The sequence below is a fragment of the Chrysoperla carnea genome, chromosome X, assembly GCF_905475395.1.
Source record: "Chrysoperla carnea chromosome X, inChrCarn1.1, whole genome shotgun sequence".
Classification (NCBI taxonomy): Eukaryota; Metazoa; Arthropoda; class Insecta; order Neuroptera; family Chrysopidae; genus Chrysoperla; species Chrysoperla carnea.
The window spans coordinates 30,156,694-30,171,410 of NC_058342.1; positions in this window are offsets into that span (position 1 = coordinate 30,156,694).

Below are 14,717 nucleotides of genomic sequence, written 5' to 3' on the forward strand. Positions count from 1 at the left end.
ATAAAAAAATTCATCATCAAAGTTGAAAATAAGATAAAAATAATTTCAACCCTTAATCTACCCTGCTCTTACATCCCTTATATGGACGGAGACACTTAGTTTTTTTCTTTTCTAATTCATTGCTAATATGTTTAATTTCTATTAAAAAGTTTTTTTTTAATTTGTTTTCATTCATTCCAAATGAAAATTATCAAAAACTTCCAAAATATGTCGTTTTTTGAGATTCCTCCATAAGAGCCAATGTATTTTATATCCATTTTTAATGACTTTATTCTTAAAAATTTGCACGGTTAACTAAGCTGAAATTTTAACCACATATTCTTTGAGTAAAAGACTACCTACAAACAAATTTTGAGCCTTTAAATCAAACATTGTTGTCATGCTCATACATCCTTAAGTAAAGAGAATTGAAGAAAACACACTCGAACCAAGACATTGATTAGATGACTAGTCAAGTGTCGGCCGAACTACTTTTATAGACATTTTTTATTAATAAACAATACCCAATTTTAAGTGGTACCTAAACTGATTTCATATACACTAAAATTATACAATTTATCACTTTTCCTAATCATAATGTACACATAAGAAAACTTAAACTCCCTGGCATTTGTGCAAGAAAATTATCTATACAAAAGGAGTAGCTATGTAAGCATAGATCTTATTAATTACAGTGCATATTATATTTTCCTCTTATGACATGTGCAGTGTGCACGTATTGTATATAATCGTATCAAATTCACTATAGAACAGTGCTTACTGCTTGCCTTTACCAAAGTCGCCCGACTCCGACGTTTGATAACGATGATCATCCTAGAAAACGATACGACGATACAATATAAGCAACGTTATAAGAAAAACAAAGAAAATCAAATTGATTACATTTCCTTTCAAAATTCAATGTTCATACAATGCGTTGCAAAATTTTCTAAAATTGAAAATGATTAAAATCGTAATATGCAAGGTATATTCAGTTTTGTTCCAAGTCTGTCCGTCCGTCTTTATACACGATAACTCAAAAACGAAAAAATATATGAAACTGAAATTTTTAAAGCGTGCTGAGAACGTAAAAAGTGAGGTCGAGTTCGTAAATGAGCAACATAGGTCAATTGGGTCTTGGGTCCTTAGGACTCATTTTGTAAACGGTTAGAGTAAAGTATAAAAAATGTTCCTTATCAAAAAAAACAACTTTTGTTTTTTTAACCTTTTGTTTTTTTTCGTTGAGATCATTTTTTACCCGCGAGGGCGCAAATTATACGTAAATTGTGTAGTATGTATTATATGGGAATATCAGTTGCGGCCAGTTCATCTTATATTGTCAAGTTATAACATTATTCACCATCAAAATTGAAAATGTATATTTTTTTAAATTTGTGTCCCCACTAGCGTGTTCATACACCCTTAATTAGTCGGACACAAGGTTTTAATTTTAAATAATTTTTTTAAATTTTCACTGACTAGTGTTGGGGAAATCTATGAAAACATAATAAACGAGAACTTAATTTAGTGAAAAGCGTCCTTGAGCGCAAAAGAGATTATGATCCCTAAAACTTTCCCTTAAAACTTCTCTTAAACTTTCCCTTAACTCGCATTTGAAACATATCTAAGAACCCTCTGCATTACATTAGGTTTTTCCTTAAAACCTTTTCCAAACTGAGCCGATTTCGAAGATCATCGCCAATTTTTAGTTTTTTCGAGTATGGAACCCTAAATTCGCACTTGAAAGCTAAGAAAATTCTTCGTTAAAGTACTTTTCAAACAAAACCAAAAAATCAAAATCGTTTCATCCGTTTAGGCGCTACGATTCCACAGACAGACACACAGACGGTAAAATTTATAACACCCCTTCTTAGTTCGAAGGTTAAAATTGTATCACCCAATACACATATGCTTTGAAAGACAGTCCACAAAATAAATTGAATCAGATAAATATCATTTACTGAATATGCCAAAAGTGAGGAATCATGTTTGAATCACCGAACCAATCCTTTTTGATTTTTCGGTGTATTGTAAACAATAGTCGTATAATTACATTTCTACTTTGTAGCAGCATACAGACGTAAAAACAAGTTGTTTAATTTAGTAAACAGCTTAAGCCATTGACCAATCAGACTGACCTACGTTCATTTATCTTTAAAACAAAAAGAGGTTATAATTCATTTTTTAAAAGATAGCAACTCCATACACTAAAAGTAACTCTAAACCCTAAACCACATAGACTTAAGGCTGTTCGAATAATCTGTTACTTTTAAATTGGATCTATCACAACTGTAATAATAACAATCAGTGTTTGTAGATCTGTGTGAAATAAGTAGGCGAGTTTCAAGATATATATGTATTATTTATTAATCGTATTCACAGATCTTGAAAATTTAAATTTTCTAATCTCTCATTTTGTGTTTTTGTTTTTTTTGACATTTTATTTAATGAGATTCTTTTTAGGATTCCGTTACTTTCATAAACTAATCGACGAAAAAAAAAATTAATTATGAATACTTCAAAAACAATTGAACATTAATGTAAAAAATTACAATTAAAAATTCACAACCAAATTATTTAAATTGTATGTTATTAAAAACAAATGAATGTCATGTGTCAAAATACATTTTAAATTTAACCCTTAAATAGTGGTAAAAATGAGAATGAAAAAATATATATTTTACAAGAGAATAGAAAAGTGGGAAAGGGCGTTTTAAAACATAAAATATGCAATATTCTAGACATATTTTTCATGTTTACATAATTTATTTATGTATATGATAAAAGAAAATTAGATAATGATAAGAGAAGTTTAAGATAAAGACACATGACGAAAAAAGTGTATATCCTATGGAATGAATATGCTAATCATTCAACGGAAAAACTAGTAAAAAACAAGTGAAAACAATCAATTGACCGAGTTAATTGTTGGAATACCATGTATAGACAGAGCTGATTACTCTGTTACATTAAACATGCATTCATGTCACACATACATAACTGATATATCCATATATAATATATACTATAAAATTTGGGCATTGCTTGCGCTCTCACGGGTAACAAAAATTGTTTATTTTTTTATGAGGAACATTTTTTATATTTAAATTTTTGTTCTATCTCTAACGGCTTGCAAGATGGGTCTTACGGCCCCAAGACTCAATTGATCTATGTTGCTCATTTACAAACTCGACCTCAGTTTTTACGTGCAGAGCACGCTATAAATTTCAGCTCGATATCTGTTTTCGTTTTTGAGTTATCGTGAAGGCAGACGGACAGACAACAGACAGACTGACAACCGGAAATGTACTAATTAGGTGATTTTATGAACACACTAGAGTGATACCCACCCGCTTCGCTGGGTTTAAAAGTAAAGATTGATAAAGATTGCCCTCGCTTATTCCCTTTCTATAACACTTGAAATAATGGCAAGGATTGTTTTACACAGGTAAAATATATGTATGGTTTTCTATTTTTTTAAATGTATAATAAGTCATAATTATTCATTGAGTATATCAGAAAAGATGGCCATGAAATATTTTATATTGACTATTTTTACAGAAATCTGTAATTTATGGTAATGTCAAATCAAATTAATTTTTAATTTTTTCTTTTTTTTATTAATATATCTTTTTAAATTATATCTCATGTGTTATTCTGATATATTCGCTATATTGCTGTACAGTTTCATGAAAAACCATTCGCTAGTTTTAGCGTGAAAGCGTAACAAACAAACAAACATGCTTACTTTCGCATTTATAATATATAGAGATAGAGATATACCAAAATTTTGTTCATAGCATCAATATTTTCAAGCGTTACAAACTTGGGACTTAACTTAGTATACCTTGATATATTTCATATACATACTATAAAAAGAAGAAAATGTGAAACAAACATAGATAAATACATTCTAAAAAAAACTCGAGATTAAAATGCTTATATTCAGATATATTTAACGTTGAAATCCCTGAAACGTGCTTGAAAAGAATTATTATGATTATTTCTAAAAATAAAACTAAAAAAACTTGTTCAATCTATAGCAAATAAACAATATTTATAATTTGAAAAGAATTTTATTCTGATGTGTGTGTAGTGTTATGTTGTGTTATTAGTTGTTTGGTGTTTTTAAAACATTGTTAGTACAAAAATAAATTAAATGTTATAAATCATTTTTGAAAATAGTTTAAATTATCAGGTGTAAAATATGTTTACAGTGTGTACCATTTACAATGTTACACATTGTTTTATCCTCTATGCATCTCATTCAAATGTGGAGATTCTCTTTTTAATGAACAAAATAAGATGATTTATCTATAAAAATTCAAACTAATGTAATAATTTTTCATAATATAAGTATTTTTATATTTAAAACAAAAGAATGTCATATGTCAAATTACACTAAATTTAACCCTTAAATAAAAGGTTAGGTTAGGTTATATTGGCTGTCCAAGAAAGACACACTTAGGCTATAGAGAACCTTTGTGATACCATATATGTGTTTTACAGCCTTTCCGCTGATAATTTCATTTATCAGCTTCTCAATTGCAGAGGCTGAGTGCACCTCCTCCATTTTAGTGAAATTTATAAAATTTAAAAAACCCTCAACAAATGCGATTTATTCCTTGTAAACCAATTTTTGGAAACTTAGCTATAAAATGTTCTCAATCAAGGCGGTTCGAACGTTTAGGGTCTACGATGTCACTGAGAAACACACAGACGCACAAATAAACGCTTTAAACTTATAACACTCCTTCTTAAATCAATATCAAATTGATGGTCAAGGACATTAGATGTGATGAAAAGGACACTTAGAGAGCTATCATTTTTTGGGACAAATTTTTTAAAATATTTTAATTGAAATTAAAATATTTGAGTTTGTTGTTTTGACTTATTATTTTGAATTACCTAATTATTTTATCCTTTCGAAATGAATTGAGGTTTATTTGACCATTCATTTCCATATGTTAAAATTATATCTCATGCCTTTTCAAAACTGAATCGATTTTGAAGATCATCGCCAATTTTTTAGTAATTTCGAGAACGGAACTCTAAGCATAGAAGAGTCTAAAATGTGTATACATGTACGGAGGTGCTGTGAGGCTCAAATCAGATAGTTATTTTTAACACACTTATGATTTATTATTAAAGTTACACATTTATGTTTATAAGTTTTCAAAACGAGATCAGACTATTAATAGACAATATACTATTGAGCTTTCAAACAAAACCAAAACAAAAAAAAGAGGAGTGTTTACACATCCTGTAGGTAAGAAGTTGTCTTGAGCACAAATTAAGTTTATGTGTAGTATATAGTTTATTGTATTAAAATTTCAACGGAAGCTTCTTGTTTTTTTTATTATTTTATTACTGATTTGAGAGTTTGTTTACATGTTGCAGTCAGCCAGAATACAGTAGAGAGCTTTCTAATTTCACAAGAAAAAGGAAATGAATGTACTAGCACACAGCATGTATCGTAAACATTAAATAAATAAATGATTCTAAAAATGAAAATATATTCAAGAAAAATTGAAAGTGTTTCTTGTTTTCGAATTTGTTATTGTTTATATCTACTGATAACGCAAAACTAAATTTTTTGGATTCATAAAGTTAAAAAATTCAATTTTTTTGATAGCACAGGCAAATTTGATCTGATCTTATTGGAATTTTTTTTTAAACCCACTAATTTTGGGTCAATCTTTTCATCTGTGATGCCAGTTTTTCGCTAGCTATCACGTATGTGCTTAATTCCCAGACCAGGACTCCACATTATTGAAATCAATTAGAGATAGGTTAATTTTGATCACAAATCTGAAAAGTATGACCTAAATTTAGTAGGATTACATACTTGGTTTATCAAAATTGGATAAAATTTGGATATGATAGAGCAAAATTAATTTTTTCGGATTTCGATGACGTCATAAAGTTAAAAAATTCTATTTTTTTGGTAGCAGAGGCAAATTTGATCCGATCTAATTGGAATTTTTTTTGAAACCCACTATTTTTAGGTCATTCTTTTCAGCTGAGATGTCAGTTTTTTGCTAGCTATCACGTTTGTACTTAATACGGAGACCAGGACTCCACATTCTTGAAACCTGTTAGAAATAGGTTAATTTTGATCCCGAATTTGAAAAACATGACCCAAATTTAGTAGGATAACATACTTTGTTTATCAAAATTGGATAAAATTTGGATGTGATAGAGCAAAATTAAATTTTCTGGATTTTGATGACGTCATAAAGTTAAAAAATTCGATTTTTTTGGTAGCAGAGGCAAATTTGATCCGATCTAATTGGAATTTTTTTTGAAACCCACTATTTTTGGGTCATTCTTTTCAGCTGTGATGTCAGTTTTTTGCTAGCTGTCACGTATGTACTTAATACCGAGAACAGGACTCCACATTCTTGAAACCTGTTAGAGCTAGGTTAATTTTGATCCCAAATTTGAAAAATATGACCCAAATTTAGTAGGATAACATACTTTGTTTATCAAAATTGGATAAAATTTGGATGTGATAGAGCAAAATTAAATTTTTTGGATTTTGATGACGTCATAAAGTTAAAAAATTCGATTTTTTTGGTAGCACTGGCAAATTTGATCCGATCTAATTGGAATTTTTTTTTAAACCCACTATTTTTGGGTCATTCTTTTCAGCTGTGATGTCAGGTTTTTGCTAGCTATCACGTATGTACTTAATACCGAGACCAGGACTCCGCATTCTTGAAACCTGTTAGAGCTAGGTTAATTTTGATCACAAATTTGAAAAATATGACCCAAATTTAGTAGGATTACATACTTTGTTTATCAAAATTGGATAAAACTTGGATATGATAGAGAAAAATTAAATTTTTTGGATTCTGATGACGTCATAAAGTTAAAAAATTCTATTCTTTTGGTAGCACAAGCAAATTTGATCCGATCTAATTGGAATTTTTTTTGAAACTCACTAATTTTGGGTCAATCTTTTCATCTGTGATGTCAGTTTTTTGCTAGCTGTCACGTATGTTCTTAATTCCGGGACCAGCACTCCACACTATTGAAACCTGTTAGAGCTAGGTTAATTTTTATAACAAATTTGAAAATTATAGCCCAAATTTAGTAGGATTACATACTTGGTTTATCAAAATTGAATAAAATTTGGATGTGATAGAGCAAAATGAAATTTTTTGGATTCTAATAATTTTTTATCGAATTGTAATTTATGGTAGGTAATTGAATTAAAATGCCCTTACAAAGTATACAAAAATTTAGAATTTTCTAGCATGAGAAAACAACTTTAAACATACAAACTTTTTGAAATAAACGACAAGAGAAAATCCATAAAGCACAGATGATAGATATTTTACAAAAGCTTCATGTACGGTACATACGATTACAAACTTCAAACAATGATGAGAACAACAGATCTACCTATTATTCCTTATTCTTATTCTCCAATAAGTCTATATTGTACAAAAATTTGTGTATTTTGATATGAGAACACACAATGTTTTGTAATCAATTTGTTCAAGTTATTGAATTGTTTTATTTTATATACTTAAGAGTAAAAATTTATTATGGTTTCAAGCAATCAAAAAACTTTATTTTGTCTTAAATTTGCTAATGAGAATTTATTTTAAAATTGTACTTTATTACAATCAAATACACAATGTGTTTCAAAAGTCACACGGGAACTCAAAATGTTGTGGGTAATTATTTTCTTTTTTATTTTCTGAACGTAATTGTAAACCTACAGTATTGTTAAAAAAGTTTTGGTTTATTGCACGGTACATACATATAAACCAAATACATGTTTTGTAGTGAAGTAATGAGTTATTTTTGGCTTTTGATTGATAGTTATTTGATGATAGGGAGAGTAGTTTTTATGATATCGCTAATTTCAAAGCGATTTCATGCGATATCTCGAAAACTAATCATCCTGTCAATTTTCTTAAGGGGTACCCCTTAGAAAAAATCGAAAAAATCGGAAAAAATTTTTAGTTTCAGATTTTGATGAAACTCAGTTTATAAGGCTAATTTGATCCAAAAAATTCAAAAATCGGGTTTATTTGATGATACGGCGAGTAGCTTTTAAGATATCGCTCATTTCAAACCGATTTCATGCGATATCTCGAAAACTACTGATTCAATCGGAAAATAAACACGATTTTCATAATTTTTGGGTCAAAATTACCTTATAAACTAAGTTTTATCAAAATCGGAAACATCAAAATTTTCTCGATTTTTTGAAATTTTCTTAATGGGTACCCCTTAGAAAAAATCGAAAAAATCGAAAAAAATTTTTAGTTCTAGATTTGGATAAAACTCAGTTTATAAGGCTAATTTGATCCAAAAAATTCAAAAATCCGGTTTATTTGGTGATAGGGTGAGTAGTTTTTAAGATATCGCTAATTTCAAAACGATTTCATGCGATATCTCGAAAACTAATCATCCTGTCGGAAAATAAACACGATTTTCATAATTTTTGGGTCAAAATTACCTTATAAACTAAGTTTTATCGAAATCGGAAACATCAAAATTTTCTCGATTTTTTGCAATTTTCTTAAGGGGTACCCCTTAGAAAAAATCAAAAAAATCGGAAAAAATTTTTAGTTTCAGATTTTGATGAAACTCAGTTTATAAGACTAATTTGATCCAAAAAATTCAAAAATCGGGTTTATTTGATGATACGGCGAGTAGCTTTTAAGATATCGCTCATTTCAAGCCGATTTCATGTGATATCTCGAAAACTACTGATTCAATCGGAAAATAAACACGATTTTCATAATTTTTTGGTCAAAATTACCTTATAAACTAAGTTTTATCGAAATCGGAAACATCAAAATTTTCTCGATTTTTTGAAATTTTCTTAAGGGGTACCCCTTAGAAAAAATCGAAAAAATTGGAAAAAATTTTTAGTTTCAGATTTTGATAAAACTCAGTTTATAAGGCTAATTTGATCCAAAAAATTCAAAAATCGGGTTTATTTGATGATACGGCGAGTAGCTTTTAAGATATCGCTCATTTCAAGCCGATTTCATGTGATATCTCGAAAACTACTGATTCAATCGGAAAATAAACACGATTTTCATAATTTTTTGGTCAAAATTACCTTATAAACTAAGTTTTATCGAAATCGGAAACATCAAAATTTTCTCGATTTTTTGAAATTTTCTTAAGGGGTACCCCTTAGAAAAAATCGAAAAAATTGGAAAAAATTTTTAGTTTCAGATTTTGATAAAACTCAGTTTATAAGGCTAATTTGATCCAAAAAATTCAAAAATCGGGTTTATTTGATGATACGGCGAGTAGCTTTTAAGATATCGCTCATTTCAAGCCGATTTCATGTGATATCTCGAAAACTACTGATTCAATCGGAAAATAAACACGATTTTCATAATTTTTTGGTCAAAATTACCTTATAAACTAAGTTTTATCGAAATCGGAAACATCAAAATTTTCTCGATTTTTTGAAATTTTCTTAAGGGGTACCCCTTAGAAAAAATCGAAAAAATTGGAAAAAATTTTTAGTTTCAGATTTTGATAAAACTCAGTTTATAAGGCTAATTTGATCCAAAAAATTCAAAAATCGGGTTTATTTAATGGTAGGGCGAGTAGTTTTTAAGGTATCCTTCATTTCAAGTAGATTTCATGCGATATCTCGAAAACACTCGAACCAATCGGAAAATAAACACGATATTCGTAATTTTTGGGTCAAAATTACCTTATAAACTAAGTTTTATCGAAATCGGAAACATCAAAATTTGCTCGATTTTTTGCAATTTTCTAGAGATAGAATCTCTAGATGTTTTGATATAGAAATATCCAATTGAAAAGGATAACCTACATGATTCATCATTTTTTTAGCCAACTTTGAACAATAAAAAAATTAATAAAAAGCCCGGTCTAAAAAAATGAGATCTTCTAAGACTTGCTCCGAACTCAAATCTAATATATTATATCTGAAAGTCCGATGACAAATTATTATATCATACATCTAAATACGGGTACTTTAAAATAATAATTACGGTTCGAATGTGTCGAATAAAAAAATATGTCACCGAAATGAATCAATTGTCGCGTTAATTATAATTAATGATGATATTTTGGTGAATAATATGGAGAGAGAAGCATAATGTCATTAATATATTTATACTTATATAAGTTTCTATAACAAGACTTCCGTTATGCATTCCAATCATTAACTTTTAAAATATAATAGAATAAGTTTAGAAATTCTAGTTGTAAGAGCATACATCGTACACAATATAATTAGAGACTTGTTGACATTATTCAAGTAAATTGATGATCCAACTATTAAAAGGGTGCATAATAAAATAATTCTGGTTTTGGACATGCTTACCATAATCAAGAATCTTTTATAATCATTTGTGTTCTTTTATTTAGCCAGACAAAATATATTAAAAGTCATAAACGAAAAAATTACAAAATAACCAAGTATAATAAAAACAATGATTTTATAATGAGTTCAAATCTTTACGTTGGTAACATTCTTTTGTTTTAGACTCCTTTTTTTCTTTCTTGGATCCCCAAAATTCGTCTTTTATTGCGCAGACTAGTCTATGTCAGGCATGGGCAAACGGGACTTAAAATACAAGTAAGATAGTGACAACCAAAAATAGAAGTAAGACAGAGAGACAACATTTTTCTTCTACTTATCTCTTTACTATCAGAGAAACTGAGATAGGTAGAAGAGTCGTAAGCCCGTCTCGCTTTCTCCTCTATGAGCAATGCGGACATAGACACACGATAAAGTTTATGGCAAAGTTTACTTGTCTATATGTATTTTAAAGTAGGATCACCCTGGTAGAAAGTGCCCGATTACTGCACGACTTGCAACCAGGGCCCGATCAGGGAATGAAAAGAAAGCCCGATGACGTGAGCCATGAAAGGTGACAGACCTGGGCTGATTATACTGCCCCAACTTATACAAACCCTGCAAGGTAACTAGTATCCTGCAGGAGCAATAAAATCATAGCCCTCCGTATCACAAATTATTAAGTACTCCCCATTTATAACATATAATCTTATTGCAAGCAGTGGCTCTCAAACAAGTACGCTTGTTCATTTACCTTTTTTTGATTTGCTTGATTTTATTTTGATATTTTTATCGATCGGTCTAGCTAATTAATTTCTGCTCGACGAAGGCGAATAACGGTAACTCCACTTAGCACAGCGGAACGAAGCGGGGAGGAGAAAAAGTTTTTTCGTTGTATTATTACAAAAGCGGTTGAAGTGTCCATGTACTTTCCATTCTTAATTTGGCTTTTATTGAGCTTTGTGATACCCCATAAAATGGTTCTGAACCGTTTAATGTTGTAGGTACGTACATCCATTTTGGCTAATTTGTTTGCCTCTTCGTTGCCATCGATTTTTAATTATCCAGGCACCCAGCCCAAATGACTGTATTTTCAGTATTTGTAGCTTATTAGTATCTGTAGAATTTTGAAGACTTCAATTGTGAAGAAAAGTGATAATTTTTCAAATATTTATGAGTTCCTCAGAAAAATATCAGAGTTGTTTCTCATTCGAACCACTCCTTTGTGGAGAAAATTTACAATGTTGATAACAAAACCATTCAAAATCACAAAAACTTACCAGACTGGCTTGCTTACGTAAGCATATCGTATTATACTTATATAATGTGACCGATAAACAATGAAAATTAGTGCTGGTATGTTCATTTTCCGAATTTTGATTCAACAATTAATTAATTTTAGTAAATTCATCAAATTTTTCATTATATAACTAGTAATGAAGGCAATAAGGCAAATCTGGTTGCGCCGGTCATTATAGCCGATATATCGACCAAAAGCGTCAATGAATTTTGTTAAACGATGTTGTTATAGCTGATATAATCGTATATTTGTTTATGAAAGGCCTCAGCGGGAACCATTCAATTTCAGAATCACATGTTCAAACAATTCATGGTCGAAGGGGATCCAGATTTGGTGGAATCTAGTCTCATTTGAGTACACCTAGTGAAGGTTTTATTTTCTTTTTTAATTTCCCAAAATTAACTTTCATTTATTTTATATATGTACCCAAAAATTTCGATCTTTTCTGTTTCGTAATATATTTGGAGTAAACGGTCAACATACTGAATCATTTGATACCTACATTCAATAAGATGAATCAAAGTTGATCAATGTAGCACTAAAGAACACGTTAAGATCTTTATAAAGTAGTTTCACTTAAAAAACAAAACATTATTTTTTCTCATAAAGTACTTTTCTAAGTACTGTTTTTTTTTTTTTAAAGAAAAAATTCGAAAAAAAACTCTCTTGAAAACACAAAAAATATTCGAGTATTACAAAAAGAAAACCTCATTTTAAAAATAGTGTTTAAGACGATAATAATTATTATTATAATACGTTAAACTTTTTTAAAGGTTGTTCGATTTACTCGCAATACCCTTATAAACAATCAATATTTAACCTAGATACTAACAATTTAATTTAACCTTCCGGTAAAAAAGAATTAAATTAATTACTTAATTTAGTTCTAATATCAAATTTTTGATTGCATCTTTTCATTATACCATGTATGTATGAAATATATCAAGGTATACTAAGTTTAGTCCCAAGTTTGTAACACTTAAAAATATTGACACTACGAACAAAATTTTAGTATAGGTGCTCATAAAATCACCTAACTAGCCCATTTCCAGTTGTCCGTCCGTCCGTTGTTTGCCTGTCCGTCTGTCATCACGATAACTCAAAAACAAAAAAAGATACCAAGTTGAAATTTTTATAGCGTGTTTAGGATGTAAAAAGTAAGGTTGAGTTCGTAAAGGAGCAACATAGGTCAATTAGGTCTTGGATCTCGTAAACCGTTAGAGATGGAACAAAAGTTTAAATGTATAAGATATGTTCCTTCATGACTATTTACCCGTGAGAACGCAAATTAGGTTCGAATATTGTGTGTGTGACATGTATGTATGGCTTCCTTTTTTAAGTAAGGATGGCGTAATCAACATTGCCTATACATGGTATTTCAACAATTAATTCAGTCAATTGTTTGTTTTTCACTTGTTTATAATGAAATCGAATAACCTTAAGATGATAATTATAATATGGAGTTAAACTTCTTAATGCTAAATACAAAACAAGTTACCGACAAGCGACCGCAATAGCAAACATATAGTACATCTAGTAATAATTAATAGTACACTTTAGTATATTTAATTGGCGACGTTAGGTGAATATATACTATGTATGTATATGTATATACTATATAGGTATATACTATATAGGTAGATACTATAAAACTTTTTGAATACAATGTATATACATATAGATTATAGTATTGTGAAGGTATGCAAATTACATGTACAATACGAATGAGAATGGATGTATTTGTGAGAATAATGAATTCTCTGTTTTCTAAATAGCTATTCTTATTTTAGTCATAAAATATCTAATTTCTTCAAATAATTGTTTTGCCTTTCAAAATATTTTGTGAACATTATTGCATGAATCATTTTATATTGAGTGGAACATTTTTAACAGGTTCTGTTTCATCGCCCAAGGGATTCAACACGATTTTTCCGAAATCTTTTTGGAAATCTTACGCTTAACAATTCATATTTAAAGTATTTTATCCCTAAAATACACAGTTTTTATACCATGTATATAAGAAATCTTAAATAGACAGTGTCAACTGCTGCTGAAAAACTATAAACTATTAGCTGCGACAGAAATGTGGTTCCTTCGTCCCTCCCAGCGGATATCATGGACTCAACGAACAACAAATGAACTTGTTCTACGAAAAGCGGGTGCAGGCCGTGAACTAATAGAGACTTCAAGATTTCGTCAGCTTAATTTCTTGGGACATTGAACTATTTTTGTGAATCTCTAAAAGAAGGCAGCTGTCCTTATCTTCCTCCCTTTGGTGACGCCCCAGAAGAATCCCGAAGAATTAAAACATCAAGTCCCAAATTGAGGATATTTTGTAATACAAATTCAAATAAGTGAAGTTAAATATTCCATCCGGTATATAACATTCATTATGATTATTCATGGAACGCAATTAGTAAATTTGTAAAGGCCTGTTTTACATTAGAATCAAGTTGAAAATATTTTAAACAATTATCCTTATATGCATTATCAACACTATTATTGTTTGATATGATGGCATCGCATGGCTTTGCGTTGCTTTGCTCTGCTTGGCTTGTCTTCCACACATTGTGTCATATAATTGTGACACAAATGTGTCACACACAAAAGTATACTCATGTACATCGTAATTATACCGGGTGTTCTAAAATTGTCTACAAAACTTACGCTTCCTGAATAAGCTGAGAAAAAAAAAGAAAAAAATGTTCTTTACCAAATTTGGATCTGAGGCCTTATTTACGAGATAATTAACCTACTCTTATATCAAATAAACGTAAAAAAGAGTTTTTTTTTTTGTAGTAATTTTGCATTTAGGTCACTGCTTCACACAATGATAAAACGCATCCTCTGTTTAAGTGGTGTTTTATTGGATGAATTTAATTTTGAATATAATTTTTACTAATTTATTCGTATAAGAGTAGGATATTATCTCGTAAATAAGGCCTTAGATCCAAATTTGGTAGATTCATCATTTTCTTCTTTTTTTTCTCAGCTAATTCGGAAAGCGAAAGTTCTGCAGACAATTATAGAACACCCGGTATACAGTAATTGTTTTCGAACATTATTCAAATCTATTAAAAGTAATTTTCATTTAAATTTTTGTAAGAATTACTTGTAATA